General features: G+C 30.8%; 2 long non-coding RNA genes across 2 annotated transcripts; both read left to right on the top strand.

Moving 5' to 3' along the window:
• Window positions 1–7887: 7887 nt before the first annotated feature.
• On the top strand, window positions 7888–15079 carry LOC117127439. Its single transcript, XR_004450451.1, has 3 exons — window positions 7888–13941; window positions 14019–14082; window positions 14414–15079. It is a non-coding gene; the product is annotated as an uncharacterized LOC117127439 (long non-coding RNA).
• A 3265-nt stretch (window positions 15080–18344) lies between these two features.
• LOC117127405 lies at window positions 18345–19921 on the top strand. Its single transcript, XR_004450423.1, has 3 exons — window positions 18345–18799; window positions 18877–18940; window positions 19272–19921. It is a non-coding gene; the product is annotated as an uncharacterized LOC117127405 (long non-coding RNA).
• Window positions 19922–22356: the final 2435 nt, after the last annotated feature.

Below are 22356 nucleotides of genomic sequence, written 5' to 3'. Positions count from 1 at the left end.
ATTCTAAAAAATACCCACTATGTAATGCCACATATAAATAAGATGCATTATGCATACATGGCTAATGTACGAGCATGACTCAGACTTTTAAACTATACAAGCACAGAGCACTTCGTTTGCTGATCAGTCACTGTTATACTTGTCATTGTTAAATACACAAACATCAAATAAATCATTTTACGAATATTATATCATTATAGAATAATAGTCTAATTATCCCTTTCATTGCATTCTCTCATTGTTGTAATTTACCAAAATAACAAATAACAAATGAACGGATATGTAATGCTCTATTAGTGAATCTGTATAAGCATTTGGCATGCAAGAAAAACATTGGTCAACTACGATCTTCTGAGTTCATAGAAGATCATAACATAAAATTAAAAACTTGTGTCCGTACTTGCAGAAAAAGGAAATCCAAAATAAAATTTAATCTAGAGAACCTTATAAAAAACTTAAATATTTAATAAATATATAAAAATGATATCTTGTAACACAAAATATTATGGATAAGTTTCAACATTGGCTTAATAGTTTACTTTAATTATATTATTCATGATACAAATTACCAATCTTTTTTTTGGAATCTCATATCACCAATCCCATAACTAAATATATAAAGACAACAACATTAATTAAAATATGAAAACATTAAATCAAGTTTATTCACATGGTTTAGGTTTGCCATCATCACAATGTCCACATCCCGCAGGATCAGAAGATGAACCACCACCGTCTTTTCCCAACCAGTGTGAATCCTTACCGAATAAGCAAGAAGACAAATGTACAAACGCTTGGTGCCTTTGCTTTAACTCCTCGATACTCAAGCCTTCCACAGGAATATTCCACCACATTTTGTCTAACTTATTTTCAATTACAAATTCCTTCAGTTTCTTTTCCTTCTCTTTCTCCATCTCTAATTCCTTAGCGAGATCATAATTCTTTTCCATGAGGTTCTAGATCCTGAGTGTTTTATTTTTGGTAGGTGAAATGAAACCATCAGGGCCCCCAATACATATATATAGGTAAAAAGAGATATATGGAAGGATGGTATATTGTTTTTAGAAATTTAATGTTCATGAAAAGAGTATTTTGACTAATTTACATATTTGACTGGTAAACTGGCAGTCACTTTAATATATATAGAAATTCTTTAGTCATTATTGTAAAGTTATAGTCAATAAATTACTATGGGAAATTGGTAATTCAATTGGTGAAAATTGTAAGAGCATATTTACAATTTTAATACAATGAGAATTTGTCAAACTCAAAAAATATATTGTTATTTCTATATAACTTAAATATCAACTGATTTATGATTTAAAATTAAAAAATAAATCTGTGAGAGAATTATTTCGTAGGATTTTAATGAATTAAAGATTATCATTTATAAATTTTATCGCATTTTTTTTTTATTTTCGTTTATATTTTTGAACTTTTGAGTGGTGCCAATCAAATCAACACACATACACATAATTTTAAAAATCATGAATATTTAATTCCAGATTAAACATAAAATCACATATAGTGAGACGATAAAATTTAAATACTCAGTAAGAAGCAAGAAAATTGTGGGATAAATAAAGAAAAAAATGTGAGGGAATCAAAAGAGGTTCATGCATTCTTAAATTAAGGAACAAGGTTTTATGACAGAGTAGTACTGGTTTGTTGAAGACTGAGAAGTGAATAGGAAGAGATGAATATAGTACATCTTTGATGAGTAAGAACAATATAAAGACGATGAATCGACGGATTAGTGATAGGGTCATCGATATTGTGGTCCAGGAGATGAGCTAGTGAGAGATACCAACCAAAACAAATAGAAAACGTCTATGACGAAGAAAATATTTATGCGTTTAAATCTTTTTGGTGTTAAAAAGATGAGAAGAGTTTGCGAATTGTTATAATGTGGAGGTTTTTAAGTATATACTGGCTAAAAATTTTTCGTTGATATTAAAAATCTCAAAGACCCGAAAACTAATCCTTTTTTATCTAAGGGATTTATTTTAGTTCGTTTCGTATATATGGAATCTTTAATTTCATCTTTCTTATGTTTTTTTTATTTGGTAACTAGCCACCAACCTTTCCTAGAAAGTTTTGAACATCACAACCTTTTTAATCTGCTATTTAGGTTAATTATAGCGTATACTTATTTCTATATCCCAAAAGGAATATATCTAGATGCAAAAGAGCTTAAAATTATATTTTCACATATATAATGCCACATATAAATAAGATGCATGTATGCATAAATGATTAATGTACGAGCATAACTCAAACTTTTAAACCATACAACGAAAATGCACTTCTCTGTCACTGTTAGATTAGTCGTTGTTCAATACAGAAACAACAAATAAATCATTTTACGAACATTCTACCATTATAGAATAATAGTCTAAATCTCTTTTCCTTTGAATATTATATCATTATAGAATATTATATCTTTACGAATATTATATCATTATAGAATAATAGTCTAATTCTCCCTTCCATTGCATTCTCTCATTGTTATAATTTAGTCATTGTAAATCATTAAAGAATAATAGTATAATTCTCCTTTTAAAATTCAAAAAAATACCCAATATGTAATGCCACATATTAATAAGATGCATTATGCATACATGGCTAATGTACGAGCATGACTCAGACTTTTAAACCATACAAGCAAAAGGCACTTCTTTTGCTGATCAGTCACTGTTAGATTGGTCGTTGTTCAATACAGAAACAACAAATAAATCATTTTACGAACATTCTATCATAACAAAATAATAATCTAAATCTCATTTCTTTTGAATATTATATCATTATAGAATATTCTATCATTACGAATATTATATCATTATAGAATAATAGTCTAATTCCCCCTTACATTGCATTCTCTCATTGTTGTAATTTAGTTATTATAAATCATTATAGAATAATAGTCTAATTCCCCCTTTAGAATTCTAAAAAATACCCACTATATAATACCACATATAAATAAGATGCATTATGCATACATGGCTAATGTACGAGCATGACTCAGACTTTTAAGCTATACAAGCACAGAGCACTTCGTTTGCTGATCAGTCACTGTTATACTTGTCATTGTTAAATACACAAACAGCAAATAAATCATTTTACGAATATTATATCATTATAGAATAATAGTCTAATTCCCCCTTCCATTGCATTCTCTCATTGTTGTAATCTACCAAAATAATACATTACAAATGAAAGGATATGTAATGTTCTATTAGTGAATCTGTATAAGCATTTGGCATGCAAGAAAAACATTGGTCAACTACGATCTTCTGAGTTCATAGAACATCATAACATAAAATTAAAAACTTGTGTCCGTATTTGCAGAAAAAGGCAAATCCAAAATATAATTTAATCTAGAGAACCTTATAAAAAACTTAAATATTTAATAAATATATAAAAATGATATCTTGTAACACAAAATATTATGGATAAGTTTCAACGTTGGCTTAATAGTTTACTTTAATTATATAATTCATGATACAAATTACCAATCTTTTTTTTGGAATCTCATATCACCAATCCCATAACTAAATATATAAAGACAACAACATTAATTAAAATATGAAAACATTAAATCAAGTTTATTCACATGGTTTAGGTTTGCCATCATCACAATGTCCACGTCCCGCAGGATCAGAAGATGAACCACCACCGTCTTTTCCCAACCAGTGTGAATCCTTACCGAATAAGCAAGAAGACAAATGTACAAACGCTTGGTGCCTCTGCTTTAACTCCTCGATACTCAAGCCTTCCACATGAATATTCCACCACATTTTGTCTAACTTATTTTCAATTACAAATTCCTTCAGTTTCTTTTCCTTCTCTTTCTCCATCTCTAACTCCTTAGCGAGATCATAATTCTTTTCCATGAGGTTCTAGATCCTGAGTGTTTTATTTTTGGTAGGTGAAATGAAACCATCAGGGCCCCCAATACATATATATAGGTAAAAAGAGATATATGGAAGGATGGTATATTGTTTTTAGGCATTTAATGTTCATGAAAAGAGTATTTTGACTAATTTACATATTTGACTGGTAAACTGGCAGTCACTTTAATATATATAGAAACTCTTTAGTCATTATTGTAAAGTTATAGTCAATAAATTACTATGGAAAATTGGTAATTCAATTGGTGAAAATTGTAAGAGCATATTTACAATTTTAATACAATGAGAATTTGTCAAACTCAAAAAATATATTGTTATTTCTATATAACTTAAATATCAACTGATTTATGATTTAAAATTAAAAAATAAATCTGTGATAGAATTATTTCGTAGGATTTTAATGAATTAAAGATTATCATTTATAAATTTTATCGCATTTTTTTTATTTTCGTTTATATTTTTGAACTTTTGAGTGGTGCCAATCAAATCAACACACATACACAGAATTTTAAAAATCATGAATATGTAATTCCAGATTAAACATAAAATCACATACAGTGAGACGATAAAATTTAAATACTCAGTAAGAAGCAAGAAAATTGTGGGATAAATAAAGAAAAAAATGTGAGGGAATCAAAAGAGGTTCATGCATTCTTAAATTAAGGAACAAGGTTTTATGACAGAGTAGTACTGGTTTGTTGAAGACTGAGAAGTGAATAGGAAGAGATGAATATAGTACATCTTTGATGAGTAAGAACAGTATAAAGACGATGAATCGACGGATTAGTGATAGGGTCATCGATATTGTGGTCCAGGAGATGAGCTAGTGAGAGATACCAACCAAAACAAATAGAAAACGTCTATGACGAAGAAATTATTTATGCGTTTAAATCTTTTTGGTGTTAAAAAGATGAGAAGAGTTTGCGAAGTGTTATAATGTGGAGGTTTTTAAGTATATACTGGCTAAAATTTTTTCGTTGATATTAAAAATCTCATAGACCCGAAAACTAATCCTTTTTTATCTAAGGGATTTATTTTAGTTCGTTTCGTATATATGGAATCTTTAATTTCATCTTTCTTATGTTTTTTTTTTATTTGGTAACTAGCCACCAACCTTTCCTAGAAAGTTTTGAACATCACAACCTTTTTAATCTGCTTTTTAGGTTAATTATAGCGTATACTTATTTCTATATCCCAAAAGGAATATATCTAGATGCAAAAGAGCTTAAAATAATATTTTCACATATATAATGCCACATATAAATAAGATGCATGTATGCATAAATGATTAATGTACAAGCATAACTCAAACTTTTAAACCATACAACGAAAATGCACTTTTTTGCTGATCTATCACTGTTAGATTGGTCGTTGTTCAATACAGAAACAACACATAAATCATTTTACGAACATTCTACCATTATAGAATAATAGTCTAAATCTCCTTTCCTTTGAATATTATATCATTATAGAATATTATATCATTACGAATATTATATCATTATAGAATAATAGTCTAATTTTCCCTTCCATTGCATTCTCTCATTGTTGTAATTTAGTCATTATAAATCATTATAGAATAATAGTCTAATTCCCCCTTTAGAATTCTAAAAAATACCCAATATGTAATGCCACATATTAATAAGATGCATTATGCATACATGGCTAATGTACGAGCATGACTCAGACTTTTAAACCATACAAGCAAAAGGCACTTCTTTTGCTGATCAGTCACTGTTAGATTGGTCGTTGTTCAATACAGAAACAACAAATAAATAATTTTACGAACATTATATCATTACAGAATAATAATCTAAATCTCATTTCCTTTGAATATTATATCATTATAGAATATTCTATCCTTACGAATATTCTATCATTATAGAATAATAGTCTACTTCCCCCTTACATTGCATTCTCTCATTGTTGTAATTTAGTCATTATAAATCATTATAGAATAATAGTCTAATGAGAAAAAGACTAAGATAGCACCAAACCAAGTTTTTGTTCCCAAAGTAGCACTCATGGCTCAAAGTCACAAAATTAGGTTTCATTAAAGAGGTAAATATACACTTATACCCCTTGGGTTAATTAATCCAAACCTTAGGGTTTAGAGTTAAGGGGTGGGGTTTTGGAATTAGGGTTTAAAATTTTATAAAAAATAAATACTAAAATAAAAAAATAAAAATTTTAAAAACAGTTTCAAAAAGTATTTTTAAATTATAAAAAGAAAATTTGAAAAAAAATAAAAAAAATTTCGAAAAAAAAAATTTCGAAAAAAAAATTTCAAAAAAAGAAATTTTAAAAAAAAAAATTATAAAAATTTCGAATCTGAAAACACATAATCTGAAACTATAAATTTTTTTTTTATTTTATTTATTTTTATTTATTTTTATTTTTTTTTATTTTTGTTTGTTTATTTAATTTTAAACCAAGGGTATAAGGGATATTTTACCCTTTAATGAATGTCATTTTTGTGACTTTCTCCTTCTAGTGCAATTTTTGAGACATAAACTTCAAAAGGTGCTATTATTGACAATTGCCTTAGTCTAATTCCCCCTTTAGAATTCTAAAAAATACCCACTATGTAATGCCACATATAAATAAGATGCATTATGCATACATGGCGAATTTACGAGCATGACTCAGAATTTGAAACTATACAAGCACAGAGCACTTTGTTTGCTGATCAATCACTGTTATACTTGTCATTGTTAAATACACAAACAGCAAACAAATCATTTTACGAATATTATATCATTATAGAATAACAGTCTAATTCCCCCTTCCATTGCATTCTCATTGTTGTAATTTACCAAAATAATACATTACTCAATAAAAGGATATGTAATGCTCTATTAGTGAATCTGTATAAGCATTTGCCATGCAAGAAAAACATTAGTCAACTACGATCTTCTGAGTTCGTAGAACATCATAACATAAAATTAAAAACTTGTGTCCGTACTTGCAGAAAAAAGCAAATCCAAAATATAATTTAATCTAGAGAACCTTATAAAAAACTTAAATATTTAATAAATATATAAAAATGATATCTTGTAACACAAAATATTATGGATAAGTTTCAACGTTGGCTTAATAGTTTACTTTAATTATATAATTCATGATACAAATTACCAATCTTTTTTTTGGAATCTCATATCACCAATCCCATAACTAAATATATAAAGACAACAACATTAATTAAAATATGAAAACATTAAATCAAGTTTATTCACATGGTTTAGGTTTGCCATCATCACAATGTCCACGTCCCGCATGATCAGAAGATGAACCACCACCGTCTTTTCCCAACCAGTGTGAATCCTTACCGAATAAGCAACAAGAAAAATGTACAAACGCTTGGTGCCTCTGCTTTAACTCCTCGATACTCAAGCCTTCCACAGGAATATTCCACCACTTTTTGTCTAACTTATTTTCAATTACAAATTCCTTCCGTTTCTTTTCCTTCTCTTTCTCCATCTCTACCTCCTGAACGAGATCATAATTCTTTTCCATGAAGTTCTAGATCCTGAGTGTTTTATTTTGGTAGGTGAAATGAAACCATCAGGGTCCCCAATACACATATATATATATATATAGGTTAAAACAGATACATAGAAGGATGGTACATTGTTTTTAGACATTTAGGGTCAGACTGGTTCAAACGCAGCGGTTGCGGTTGCGGCTGCGGACGTTTGCGGTTGCGGTTGCGGTTTCTAGAGATTTTAAGAGATTTGTACGACTGGTTCTGCGGTTAAAAATTGGTGCGTTTGCGTGATACTTATGACTGGTTAACTACCAAATACAGCAGCGGTTAAATAATAAATTAACAATATTTACATTTTATATAATTATAAAAATATCAAAAATCATAAAATTATAATAAATATGTAAATTATATTTTCAAAGTTATAGTAATTTTATAATTTAATTTTAATAAAATTATTGAATATTTTTATTTTTGTATTTATATAGTTTTTAAAAAAAAAGAAAAAAAAAATATCCTCCCGCAACCGCAAACGCTAGCTGGAACCAGCTTTTGATTTTAAGAGGTTCGGAGCGGTTTGAAGCGATTTGTAGCGGTTTATATGATTGTTTTGAAACGCTGTCAACCGCTACCAACCGCAAAAGCTGCGTTTGCGGGTGGTAGCGGGAAAACCAGTCAAGCTCTTAATGTTCATGAAAAGAGTATTTTGACTAATTCACATATTTGACTGGTAAACTGGCAGTCACTTTAATATATATAGAAACTCTTTAGTCATTATTGTAAAGTTATAGTCAATAAATTACTATGGAAAATTGGTAATTCAATTGGTGAAAATTGTAAGAGCATATTTACAATTTTAATACAATGAGAATTTGTCAAACTCAAAATATATATTGTTCTTTCTATATAACTTAAATATCAACTGATTTATGATTTAAAATTAATAAATAGATATATGAGAGAAGTATTTCGTAGGATTTTAATGAATTAAAATTTATCATTGATAAATTTCATCGCATTTTTTATTTATTTTCGTTTATATTTTTTTAACTTTTGAGTGGTGCCAATCAAATCAACACACATACACAGAATTTTAAAAATCAGGAATATGTAATTCAAGATTAAACAAAAAATCACATACAGTGAGACGATAAAATTTAAATACTCAGTAAGAAGCAAGAAAATTGTGGGATAAATAAAGAAAAAAATGTGAGAGAATCAAAAGAGGTTCATGCATTCTTAAATTAAGGAACAAGGTTTTATGACAGAGTAGTACTGGTTTGTTAAAGACTGAGAAGTGAATAGGAAGAGATGAATATAGTACATCTTTGATGAGTAAGAACAGTATGAAGACGATGAATCGACGGATTAGTGAAGGGTCATTGATATTGTGGTCCAGGATATGAGCTAGTGAGAGATACCAACCAAAACAAATAAAAAACGTCTATGACAAAAAAAATATTTATGCGTTTAAATCTTTTTGGTATTAAAATATGAGAAGAGTTTGCGAAGTGTTATAATGTGGAGGTTTTTAAGTATCTACAGGCTGAAATTTTTTCGTTGATATTAAAAATCTCATAGACCCGAAAACTAATCCTTTTTTATCTAAGGGATTTATTTTAGTTCGTTTCGTATATATGGAATCTTTAATTTCATCTTTCTTTTTTTTTTTTTTTGGTAACTAGCCACCAACCTTTCCTAGAAAGTTTTGAACATCACAACCTTTTTAATCTGCTTTTTAGGTTAATTATAGTGTATACTTATTTCTATATCCCAAAAGGAATATATCTAGATGCAAAAGAGCTTAAAATAATATTTTTACATATATAATGCCACATATAAATAAGATACATGTATGCATAAATGATTAATGTACGAGCATAACTCAAACTTTTAAAACATACAACGAAAATGCACTTCTTTTGCTGATCTGTCACTGTTAGATTGGTCGTTGTTCAATACAGAAACAACAAATAAATCATTTTACGAACATTCTACTATTATAGAATAATAGTCTAAATCTCCTTTCCTTTGAATATAATATCATTATAGAATATTATATCATTACGAATATTATGTCATTATAGAATAATAGTCTAATTTTCCCTTCCATTGCATTCTCTCATTGTTGTAATTTAGTCATTATAAATCATTATAGAATTATAGTCTAACTCCCCCTTTAGAATTCTAAAAAATACCCAATATGTAATGCCACATATTAATAAGATGCATTATGCATACATGGCTAATATACGAGCATGACTCAGACTTTTAAACCATACAAGCAAAATACACTTCTTTTGCTGATCAGTCACTGTTAGATTGGTCGTTGTTCAATACAGAAACAACAAATAAATCATGTTACGAACATTCTGTTATTACAGAATAATAATCTAAATCTTATTTCCTTTGAATATTATATCATTATAGAATATTCTATCATTACGAATATTATATCATTATAGAATAATAGTCTAATTCCCCCTTACATTGCATTCTCTCATTGTTGTAATTTAGTCATTATAAATCATTATAGAATAATAGTCTAATTCCCCCTTTAGAATTCTAAAAAATACCCACTATGTAATGCCACATATAAATAAGATGCATTATGCATACATGGCTAATGTACGAGCATGACTCAGACTTTTAAACTATACAACCACAGAGCAGTTCGTTTGCTGATCAGTCACTGTTATACTTCTCATTGTTAAATACACAAACAGCAAATAAATCATTTTACGAATATTATATCATTATAGAATAATAGTCTAATTCCCCCTTCCATTGCATTCTCTCATTGTTGTAATTTACCAAAATAATACATTACTAAATGAAAGGATATGTAAAGCTCTATTAGTGAATCTGTATAAGCATTTGGCATGCAAGAAAAATATTGGTCAACTACGATCTTCTGAGTTCATAGAACATCATAACATAAAATTAAAAACTTGTGTCCGTACTTGCAGAAAAAAAACAAATCCAAAATATAATTTAATCTAGAGAACCTTATAAAAAAATTAAATATTTAATAAATATATAAAAATAATATCTTGTAACAGAAAATATTATGGATAAGTTTCAACGTTGGCTTAATAGTTTACCTTAATTATATAATTCATGATACAAATTACCAATCTTTTTTTTGGAATCTCATATCACCAATCCTATAACTAAATATATAAAGACAACAACATTAATTAAAATATGAAAACATTAAATCAAGTTTATTCACTTGGTTCAGGTTTGCCATCATCACAATGTCCACATCCCGCAGGATCAGAAGATGAACCACCACCGTCTTTTCCCAACCAGTGTGAATCCTTACCGAATAAGCAATAAGACAAATGTACAAACGCTTGGTGCCTCTGCTTTAACTCCTCGATACTCAAGCCTTCCACAGGAATATTCCACCACTTTTTGTCTAACTTATTTTCAATTACAAATTCCTTCAGTTTCTTTTCCTTCTCTTTCTCCATCTCTAGCTCCTTAGCGAGATCATAATTCTTTTCCATGAGGTTCTAGATCCTGAGTGTTCTATTTTTGGTAGGTGAAATGAAACCATCAGGGTCCCCAATACATATATATATGTAAAAAGAAATATATGGAAGGATGGTACATTGTTTTTAGACATTTAATGTTCATGAAAAGAGTATTTTGACTAATTTACATATTTGACTGGTAAACGGGCAGTCACTTTAATATATATAGAAACTCTTTAGTCATTATTGTAAAGTTATAGTCAATAAATTACTATAGAAAATTGGTAATTCAATTGGTGAAAATGGTAAGAGCATATTTACAATTTTAATACAATGATAATTTGTCAAACTCAAAATATATATTGTTATTTCTATATAACTTAAATATCAACTGATTTCTGATTTAAAATTAGTAAATAAATCTGTGAGAGAATAATTTCGTAGGATTTTAATGAATTAAAGATTATCATTTATAAATTTCATCTCTCTTTTTTTCGTTTATATTTTTGAACTTTTGTGTGGTGCCAATCAAATCAACACACATACACAGAATTTTAAAAATCATGAATATGTAATTCAAGATTAAACAAAAAATCACATACAGTGAGACGATAAAATTTAAATACTCAGTAAGAAGCAAGAAAATTGTGGGATAAATAAAGAAAAAAATGTGAAGGAATCAAAAGAGGTTCATGCATTCTTAAATTAAGGAACAAGGTTTTATGACAGAGTAGTACTGGTTTGTTAAAGACTGAGAAGTGAATAGGAAGAGATGAATATAGTACATCTTTGATGAGTAAGAACAGTATGAAGACGATGAGTCGACGGGTTAGTGATAGTGTCATTGATATTGTGGTCCAGGAGATGAGCTAGTGAAAGACACCAACCAAAACAAATAGAAAACGTCTATGACGAAAAAAATATTTATGCGTTTAAATTTTTTTGGTGTTTCAAAGATGAGAAGAGTTTACGAAGTGTTATAATGTGGAGGTTTTTAAGTATCTACTGGCTGAAATTTTTTCGTTGATATTAAAAATCTCATATACCCGAAAACTAATCCTTTTTTATCTTAGGGATTTATTTTAGTTGGTTTCATATACCCGAAAACTAATCCTTTTTTATCTTAGGGATTTATTTTAGTTGATTTCGTATATTTTGTAACTAGCCACCAACCTTTCCTACAAAGTTTTGAACATCACAACCTTTTTAATCTGCTTTTTAGGTTAATTATAGTGTATACTTATTTCTATATCCCAAAAGAAATATATCTAGATGCAAAAGAGCTTAAAAGAATATTTTCACATATATAATGCCACATATAAATAAGATGCATGTACGCATACATGATTAATGTACGAGCATAACTCAAACTTTTAAACGATACAACCAAAAGGCACTTCTTTTGCTGATCAGTCACTGTTAGATTGGTCGTTGTTCAATACAGAAACAGCAAATAAATCATTTTACGAACATTCTATCATTACAGAATAACAGTCTAAATCTCCTTTCCTTTGCATTCTCTCATTGTTGTAATTTACCTAAATAATACATTACTAAATCAAAGGAGATGTAATGCTCTAGTAGTGAACTTGCATAAGCATTTGGCATGCAGGAAAAACATTGGTCAACTACAATCTCCTGAGTTCATGGAACATCATAATATAAAATTAAAAACTTGTGTTCATACTTGCAGAAAAAGGCAAATCGAAAATATAATTTAATCTAGAGAACCCTATAAAAATTTAAATTATTTAATAAACATATAAAAAAGATATCTTGTAACACAAAATATTATGGATAAGTTTCAACATTGGCTTAATAGGTTACTTTAATTATATAATTCATGATACAAATTACCAATCTTTTTGGGAATCTCATATCACCAATCCCATAACTAAATATATAAAGACAACAACATTAATTAAAAAATGAAAACATTAAATCAAGTTTATTCACATGGTTCAGTTTTGCCATCATCACAATGTCCACGTCTCGCAGGATCAGAAGATGAACCACCACCGTCTTTTCCCAACCAGTGTGAATCCTTACCGAATAAGCTAGAAGACAAATGTACAAAAGCTTGGTGCCTCTGCTTTAACTCCTCGATACTCAAGCCTACCACAGGAATATTCCACCACTTTTTGTCTAACTTATTTTCAATTACAAATTCCTTCAGTTTGTTTTCCTTCTCTTTCTCCATCTCTAGCTCCTTAGCGAGATCATAATTCTTTTCCGTGAGGTTCTAGATCCGGTGTGTTTTATTTTTGGTAGGTGAAATGAAACCATCAGGATCCCCAATACATAGATATAAAAGAGATATATGGAAGGATGGTGTAATAACCCTCACGAGCAGATATAATTTTGGTCGAGAAAATTCTTTAAGATCAGTTTGAAGATTGATCGATCAGAATTTAAATAAAAATCGACACGGTGAATTAATCTCGACGGGGCTGTCTTTTGGTCGAAAAACCATCTCTTGATGGTTCTGGTCGAGTGTTAACTATTATTGTCGATTTTTATTCATGATGGGCGAGTTTATTTAGAGCAGGACGAGATTCGAATGATGAAAAATATTTAGTCGAAACAGTCCAAAATATATCAAAAAAAACTTAAAATTATTTCTGAACAGTCACATGCTTTGCACCTTCTAGCCTACTTGCTTCCTCAGTAATTAAGTCACATGACCTGCACCAACTTGCTTGCCTGCTTGCTCATTAATTCAGTCACATGATTGTCACCAGCTGCTTGCAGCTTTCTTCTTGGGACGGAAAGAACAGCAGCTTGCTGTTGGAAGTGCTGAAGCTGCTCTCCACATGTCCTTTATCAGCCTTGCTTTGTGCTGAGTGAAACCCTCACCTGAGCAACTTCTTATGTTATAAAACACCATCTTCTCTCTTCTGGTCGTCCATAACCACAAGAAAGCAGAGAAAATATTCAGAGAAAATCAGTGAGAAAGATTGAGAGAAAAATCAGAGAAAAATCAGAGAAAATTCAGAAAACTCCTTGGATGATTTTTTTTCATCACCTTAGTTCAGTCTGATGATGTGTGGAAGATAAAAAGGTGAGATATTCAGAATAAAACCTAGGTCTTGTTCTGTTTCTGATTTGAACTGAAGCTTGATGTCTCTTTGAAATCAGTCCAGCTGTGAGCTAAGCTTGAAGAAGAGAATCATCTGAGTTCATCTGGCCACCAGTTGTTGTTGTAAGCTTCAGTCTCTTGTCTCAGTCATCTCTTGATCAGCATCAGATGTTGTTTAGTTAAGCTGCTGTCATTGATCAATTATCTAAGCATTTCTTCGGTTCAGATTTAATTATTTCGGATTAATAAATAAATCAGTTTGCTGGAATAGAATTACCTCATCTATTATGAACTGATTGGATTTAATATGAACTGAACTGGTCATGGTCTTGAATACACCTGAGCTGAATTGATTAACCTTGTTGTAAACCGAGCTGTTAGGAACTGATTTAAATATCTTCTTCAGAACCGAACTGTAGGATTGAAGATCATGTTATGAACTGCTCTGTTTCAGGTCAGTGGTCGAGTAAAGTTGAAGGATAAGACTGGTTCATCATGTAAAACCGTTTTCTGTCTAGTTGGTTGTGGAGTTTTTCTAGATCGGTCCAGTCACTCCTTGTAGCCGCTCAGTCACTTGGTTTGAATTCAGATATCAAGGAGAGTGGTCGGATCAGTCAGATAATTGTGCTGTTTTGAATCTCAAGTGTACCAGAAGTGGAGTGTGATTAGCTTGAGCTCGAGTCTAGTCTTGATTAGCCAATCTCAAAGAATCAAAGGTGAGTCTAGATAGATGATTGATGAGTAGTGAATGAATATTTATTGATTGAATGCACTGATTGTAGATGATTGACAGGCTATGTCTCTTGATCAATATTGAATTGGTGAGGTGTTTACTTAGTGTAAACGCTTATTAAATATTGATGAATGTTCATAGAGGTTTACTCCCGAGCCATAGTACGTACTTGTTCTCAAGTACTAATATATAATATAATTAAGTATGGAAGTATTAATCATGTGAAGTCTTATTATAAACTTGTCTTCCATAATATTCCCGTATGAATGATGATTACCGTGAATTGGTCCTGCGATATCGAACAAGGTCACGAAGACACGATGATGGGGTTGCACCCTGGAGGCCGTGTAACTGCATGCAGCGTTAGATGTTCGATCTTTGAATATCTGATGGCGATGATGGTGATGCTAACTCGCTAGACTCGTTTAGCCTTTGTGGTTTCTCGGGTCTGGTATATATATATATGATTATATGAATGATATGAGAGACGGGGATAGGAAATGAGGTATATGATTAGATTCCCAATGATGGAAGGATAGGCCTTATAATTATATTAATTATGGAATATAATTCCACTGCATTCAAATGGTGCCGCATGCTCGGGATACTATTGATATGTGTTTGGGTGTGGGATTAGACTCAGTGAGTAAACTAGTTACTCATAACTCATTTGATATGCAGGTAACCAGTAGGTGAGAGACCTTTACTCTACGACGAGAAGGAACGACATTAGCCAGCGGTAGTTTTATTATCCTTGCAGTCGTTTTGATATACTTTATGTATAAGGTTTTTTGACTGAAAACCTCGAGCTTAATCTATAAGATTTTGTAAGATTCTTTTAAATGAATAAGTATATAGTGTATAAAGAATGTTTTTAAAGTACGGGTTCCAAATGATATTAGTCATTGTCCGGACGAACCAACTATTGGGTATTACTCTTAAGGTTGTAAAGCCTCGGGTTGTACCTAATAGGATATGTGTACTTAGGCGGTTGGCCTAAGGTACCTGGATTTATTTCGGGAACTTCGGGTTAGTCGTTTATGTACACATTGTGGCTTCTCGGTTTGGTTTCAGTTACGAGTGATCGGCTGTGCATGTTCCTGTTTGATTGTTACACGGCTGGTCGAGTAAATTTATACTTAGACCAGATCGGGGCTGTCACAGATGGTACATTGTTTTTAGACATTTAATGTTCATGAAAAGAGTATTTTGACTAATTAACATATTTGACTGGTAAACTGGCAGTCACTTTAATATATATAGAAACTCTTTAGTCATTATTGTAAAGTTATAGTCAATAAATTACTATGGAAAATTGGTAATTCAATTGGTGAAAATGGTAAGAGCATATTTACAATTTTAATACAATGAGATTTTGTCAAACTCAAAATATATATTGTTATTTCTATATAACTTAAATATCAACTGATTTATGATTTAAAATTAGTAAATAAATCTGTGAGAGAATAATTTCGTAGAATTTTAATGAATTAAAGATTATCATTTATAAATTTCATCTCTTTTTCTTCGTTTATATTTTTGAACTTTTGTGTGGTGCCAATCAAATCAACACACATACACAGAATTTTAAAAATCATGAATATGTAATTCAAGATTAAACAAAAAATCACATACAGTGAGACGATAAAATTTAAATACTCAGTAAGAAGCAAGAAAATTGTGGGATAAATAAAGAAAAAAATGTGAAGGAATCAAAAGAGGTTCATGCATTCTTGAATTAAGGAACAAGGTTTTATGACCGAGTAGTACTGGTTTGTTAAAGACTGAGAAGTGAATAGGAAGAGATGAATATAGTACATCTTTGATGAGTAAGAACAGTATGAAGACGATGAGTCGACGGGTTAGTGATAGGGTCATTGATATTGTGGTCCAGGAGATGAGCTAGTGAAAGACACCAACCAACACAAATAGAAAACGTCTATGACGAAAAAAATATTTATGCGTTTAAATTTTTTTGGTGTTTCAAAGATGAGAAGAGTTTACGAAGTGTTATAATGTGGAGGTTTTTAAGTATCTACTGGCTGAAATTTTTTCGTTGATATTAAAAATCTCATATACCCGAAAACTAATCCTTTTTTATCTTAGGGATTTATTTTAGTTGGTTTCATATACCCGAAAACTAATCCTTTTTTATCTTAGGGATTTATTTTAGTTGATTTCGTATATTTGGTAACTAGCCACCAACCTTTCCTAGAAAGTTTTGAACATCACAACCTTTTTAATCTGCTTTTTAGGTTAATTATAGTGTATACTTAATTCTATATCCCAAAAGGAATATATCTAGATGCAAAAGAGCTTAAAAGAATATTTTTACATATATAATGCCACATATAAATAAGATGCATGTATGCATACATGATTAATGTACGAGCATAACTCAAACTTTTAAACGATACAACCAAAAGGCACTTCTTCTGCTGATCAGTCACTGTTAGATTGGTCGTTGTTCAATACAGAAACAGCAAATAAATCATTTTACGAACATTCTATCATTACAGAATAACAGTCTAAATCTCCTTTCCTTTGCATTCTCTCATTGTTGTAATTTACCTAAATAATACATTACTAAATCAAAGGAGATGTAATGCTCTAGTAGTGAACTTGCATAAGCATTTGGCAAGCAGGAAAAACATTGGTCAACTACAATCTCCTGAGTTCATGGAACATCATAATATAAAATTAAAAACTTGTGTTCATACTTGCAGAAAAAGGCAAATCGAAAATATAATTTAATCTAGAGAACCCTATAAAAAATTTAAATTATTTAATAAACATATAAAAAAGATATCTTGTAACACAAAATATTATGGATAAGTTTCAACATTGGCTTAATAGGTTACTTTAATTATATAATTCATGATACAAATTACCAATCTTTTTGGGAATCTCATATCACCAATCCCATAACTAAATATATAAAGACAACAACATTAATTAAAAAATGAAAATATTAAATCAAGTTTATTCACATGGTTCAGTTTTGCCATCATCACAATGTCCACGTCTCGCAGGATCAGAAGATGAACCACCACCGTCTTTTCCCAACCAGTGTGAATCCTTACCGAATAAGCTAGAAGACAAATGTACAAAAGCTTGGTGCCTCTGCTTTAACTCCTCGATACTCAAGCCTTCCACATGAATATTCCACCACTTTTTGTCTAACTTATTTTCAATTACAAATTCCTTCAGTTTGTTTTCCTTCTCTTTCTCCATCTCTAGCTCCTTAGCGAGATCATAATTCTTTTCCGTGAGGTTCTAGATCCTGTGTGTTTTATTTTTGGTAGGTGAAATGAAACCATCAGGGTCCCCAATACATACATATATATATATATATAAGAGGTATATGGAAGGATGGTGTAATAACCCTCACGAGCAGATATAATTTTGGTCGAGAAAATTCTTTAAGATCAGTTTGAAGATTGATCGATCAGAATTTAAATAAAAATCGGCACGGTGAATTAATCTCGACGGGGCTGTCTTTTGGTCGAAAAACCATCTCTTGATGGTTCTGGTCGAGTGTTAACTATTATTGTCGATTTTTATTCATGATGGGCGAGTTTATTTAGAGCAGGACGAGATTCGAATGATGAAAAATATTTAGTCGAAACAGTCCAAAAAATATCAAAAAAAACTCTTAAAATTATTTCTGAACAGTCACATGCTTTGCACCTTCTAGACTACTTGCTTCCTCAGTAATTAAGTCACATGACCTGCACCTACTTGCTTGCCTGCTTGCTCATTAATTCAGTCACATGATTGTCACTAGCTGCTTGCAGCTTTCTTCTTGGGAGGGAAAGGACAGCAGCTTGCTGTTGGAAGTGCTGAAGTTGCTCTCCACATGTCCTTTATCAGCCTTGCTTTGTGCTGAGTGAAACCCTCACCTGAGCAACTTCTTATGTTATAAAACACCATCTTCTCTCTTCTGGTCATCCATAACCACAAGAAAGCAGAGAAAATATTCAGAGAAAATCAGTGAGAAAGATTGAGAGAAAAATCAGAGAAAAATCAGAGAAAATTCAGAAAACTCCTTGGATGATTTTTTTTCATCACCTTAGTTCAGTCTGATGATGTGTGGAAGATAAAAAGGTGAGATATTCAGAATAAAACCTAGGTCTTGTTCTGTTTCTGATCTGAACTGAAGCTTGATGTCTCTTTGAAATCAGTCCAGCTGTGAGCTAAGCTTGAAGAAGAGAATCATCTGAGTTCATCTGGCCACCAGTTGTTGTTGTAAGCTTCAGTCTCTTGTCTCAGTCATCTCTTGATCAGCATCAGATGTTGTTTAGTTAAGCTGTTGTCATTGATCAATTATCTAAGCATTTCTTCGGTTCAGATTTAATTATTTCGGATTAATAAATAAATCAGTTTGCTGGAATAGAATTACCTCATCTATTATGAACTGATTGGATTTAATATGAACTGAACTGGTCATGGTCTTGAATACACCTGAGCTGAATTGATTAACCTTGTTGTAAACCGAGCTGTTAGGAACTGATTTAAATATCTTCTTCAGAACCGAACTGTAGGATTGAAGATCATGTTATGAACTGCTCTGTTTCAGGTCAGTGGTCGAGTAAAGTTGAAGGATAAGACTGGTTCATCATGTAAAACCGTTTTCTGTCTAGTTGGTTGTGGAGTTTTTCTAGATCGGTCCAGTCACTCCTTGTAGCCGCTCAGTCACTTGGTTTGAATTCAGATATCAAGGAGAGTGGTCGGATCAGTCAGATAATTGTGCTGTTTTGAATCTCAAGTGTACCAGAAGTGGAGTGTGATTAGCTTGAGCTCGAGTCTAGTCTTGATTAGCCAATCTCAAAGAATCAAAGGTGAGTCTAGATAGATGATTGATGAGTAGTGAATGAATATTTATTGATTGAATGCACTGATTGTAGATGATTGATAGGCTATGTCTGATCAATATTGAATTGGTGAGGTGTTTACTTAGTGTAAACGCTTATTAAATATTGCTGAATGTTCATAGAGGTTTACTCCCAAGCCATAGTACGTACTTGTTCTCAAGTACTAATATATAATATAATTAAGTATGGAAGTATTAATCATGTGAAGTCTTATTATAAACATGTCTTCCAAAATATTCCCGTATGAATGATGATTACCGTGAATTGGTCCTGCGATATCGAACAAGGTCACGAAGACACGATGATGGGGTCGCACCCTGGAGGCCGTGTAACTGCATGCAGCGTTAGATGTTCGATCTTTGAATATCTGATGGCGATGATGGTGATGCTAACTCGCTAGACTCGTTTAGCCTTTGTGGTTTCTCGGGTCTGGTATATATATATATATATATATATATATATATATATGATTATATGAATGATATGAGAGACGGGAATAGGAACTGAGGTATATGATTAGATTCCCAATGATGGAAGGATAGGCCTTATAATTATATTAATTATGGAATATAATTCCACTGCATTCAAACGGTGCCACTTGCTCGGGATACTATTGATATGTGTTTGGGTGTGGGATTAGACTCAGTGAGTAAACTAGTTACTCATAACTCATTTGATATGCAGGTAACCAGTAGGTGAGAGACCTTTACTCTACGACGAGAAGGAACGACATTAGCCAGCGGTAATTTTATTATCCTTGCAGTCGTTTTGATATACTTTATGTATAAGGTTTTTTGACCGAAAACTCGAGGTTAATCTATAAGATTTTGTAAGATTCTTTTAAATGAATAAGTATATAGTGTATAAAGAATGTTTTTAAAGTACGGGTTCCAAATGATATTAGTCCTTGTCCGGACGAACCAACTATTGGGTATTACTCTTAAGGTTGTAAAGCCTCGGGTTGTACCTAATAGGATATGTGTACTTAGGCGGTTGGCCTAAGGTACCTCGATTTATTTCGGGAACTTCGGGTTAGTCGTTTATGTACACATTGTGGCTTCTCGGTTTGGTTTCAGTTACGAGTGATCGGCTGTGCATGTTCCTGTTTGATTGTTACACGGCTGGTCGAGTAAACTTATACTTAGACCAGATCGGGGCTGTCACAGATGGTACATTGTTTTTAGACATTTAATGTTCATGAAAAGAGTATTTTGACTAATTAACATATTTGACTGGTAAACTGGCAGTCACTTTAATATATATAGAAACTCTTCACTCATTATTGTAAAGTTATAGTCAATAAATTACTATGGAAAATTGTTAATTCAATTGGTGAAAATTGTAAGAGCATATTTACAATTTTAATACAATGAGAATTTGTCAAACTCAAAATATATATTGTTATTTCTATATAACTTAAATATCAATTGATTTATGATTTAAAATTAGTAAATAAATCTCTGAGAGAATTATTACGTAGGATTTTAATGAATTATAGATTATCATTTATAAATTTCATCGCATTTTTTTATATTTTCGTTTATATTTTTGAACTTTTGAGTAGTGCCAATCAAATCAACACACATAACAGAATTTTAAAAATCATGAATATGTAATTTCAGATTAAACATAAAATCACATACAGTGAGACGATAAAATTTAAATACTCAGTAAGAAGCAAGAAAATTGTGGGATAAATAAAGAAAAAAATCTTAGGGAATCAAAAGAGGTTCATGCATTCTTAAATTAAGGAACAAGGTTTTATGACATAGTTGTACTGGTTTGTTGAAGACTGAGAAGTGAATAGGAAGATATGAATATAGTACATCTTTGATGAGTAAGAACAGTATGAAGACGATAAATCGACGGGTTAGTGATAGGGTCATTGATATTGTGGTCCAGGAGATGAGCTAGTGAGAGATACCAACCAAAACAAATAGAAAACGTCTATGACGGAAAAAATATTTATGCGTTTATATATTTTTGGTGTTTCAAAGATGAGAAGAGTTTGCGAATTGTTATAAGGTGGAGGTTTTTAAATATCTACTGGCTGAAATTTTTTCGTTGATATTAAAAATCTCATAAACCAGAAAACTAATCTTTTTTTTTATCTTAGGGATTTATTTTAGTTGGTTTCGTATATATGAAATCTTTAATTTCATCTTTCTTATCTTTTTTATTTATTTGGTAACTAGCCACCAACCTTTCCTAGAAAGCTTTGAACAACACAACCTTTTAAATCTGATTTTTAGGTTAATTATAGCGTATAATTATTTCTATATCCCAAAAGGAATATATCTAGATGCAAAAGAGCTTAAAAGAATATTTTCACATATATAATGCCACATATAAATAAGATGCATGTATGCATACATGATTAATGTACGAGCATAACTCAAATTTTTAAACCATACAACCAAAAGACACTTCTTTTGCTGATCAGTCACTGTTAGATTGGTCATTATTCAATACAGAAACAACAAATAAATCATTTTATGAACATTCTATCATTACAGAATAATAGTCTAAATCTCCTTTCCTTTGAATATTATATCATTATAGAGTATTCTATCATTACGAATATTAATAATAGTCTAATTCCCCCTTCCATTGCATTCTTTCATTGTTATAATTTAGTCATTATAAATCATTATAGAATAATAGTCTAACTAGGTTAAGACCCGCGCCTTGCGCGGGATGATTATATATATAAATTATTTTATATATTATATGTTTATAACATATTATCAGATAATAAATATATATTGTATAATTAAAAAGTCATTATCT

The sequence above is a fragment of the Brassica rapa genome, chromosome A08 (assembly GCF_000309985.2).
Source record: "Brassica rapa cultivar Chiifu-401-42 chromosome A08, CAAS_Brap_v3.01, whole genome shotgun sequence".
NCBI lineage: Eukaryota > Viridiplantae > Streptophyta > Magnoliopsida > Brassicales > Brassicaceae > Brassica > Brassica rapa.
The sequence above is the reverse complement of the archived record's forward strand: the minus strand, read 5'-3'. Positions and strand labels throughout refer to the sequence as shown.